Source organism: Dipodomys spectabilis, unplaced genomic scaffold (assembly GCF_019054845.1).
Source record: "Dipodomys spectabilis isolate Male_0828 unplaced genomic scaffold, ASM1905484v1 ptg000226l, whole genome shotgun sequence".
Classification (NCBI taxonomy): Eukaryota; Metazoa; Chordata; class Mammalia; order Rodentia; family Heteromyidae; genus Dipodomys; species Dipodomys spectabilis.
This window is the reverse complement of record NW_024870903.1, coordinates 753203-754332: the sequence shown is the minus strand read 5'-3', so window position 1 is coordinate 754332 and position 1130 is coordinate 753203.

The window sequence follows — 1130 nt, the reverse complement described above, 5'->3', positions numbered from 1 at the left end:
GGTTTGAAGATCACAGTTCAAAGCCAGCCCATTCTGGAAAGACTGTGTGGCTCTTATCTACAGTGAACCACCAAAAATCCAGAGGTGGAGCTGTGGCTCAAGTGTTAGAGCAATAGCTTTGATCACAGAAGCTCAGGAACAGCACCTAGACCCTGAGTTCAAGGCCCAGGTCTTCTAACTCCAAACACACACACACAGACATAGACACAGACACAGAAACACACACACACACACACACACACACACACACACACACACAGACAGCCCAAGGCTTCAGCAGTCCCTGAGTACAGACCCATGAAATGTCTCAATTAGGATCACATCCTACTCTCAAGAAGGTGGCACTACCGACATCAGACCCACTATAGAAAAACCAGTAAGCCTCTCACATATCTGGAATGTATCATAGTCCAACATGGCAGTTCTTAATGTACATACTGCTATGTGGAAAACTTAGCCCCTTCTTTTTTTGTAGTTGGTCATGGGGTTTGAACTCTGGACCAGGGTGCTGTCCCTCAGCCCTTCAGGTGAAGGTGAGCAATATCCCACTTGAGCCACAACACCAAATCCTGTTCTCTGGTGGTCCATTGGACATCAAGTCTCACAGACTTTTCTGCCCAAGCTGACTTGGAACCATGGTCTTCACATTTCAGCCTTCTGAGTAGCTAGGATGACAGTTGTGAGCCACCAGCGGCTTCCAACTTCACCTCGTCAGGCCACAAACTTCTTGCAACCCTTCACTTCAGACTTTGTCACCCAGCATCCAAATCCGTCCTTCAATGGAGAGAATAAAGACACAATAATCCCACCCCTGCACCCATTTGCCCACTCCCTGCCTGCCACAGTCCAAGTCCTCTTGAAGCTCTGGCTTCAAACTGGGGCAAACGGGGAGTTCTTAAAAATGTCTGTACATTGAAGCCAGCAGATGGTCTCCCAAACAAAGCCTCTCCCACACACACACCTCCACCATCCTTTGCAGGCAAAGATGTTTTGCTTTCTTTCTTTTTTCAGTTGTGGGGCTTGAATTCTGGGCCTGGGTGCTGTCCTTGAGTTCTTCAGCTCAAGGCAAGCACTCTACGACTTGAGCCACAGCACCACTTCCAGTTTTCCAGTGGTCCGTTGGAGATAAG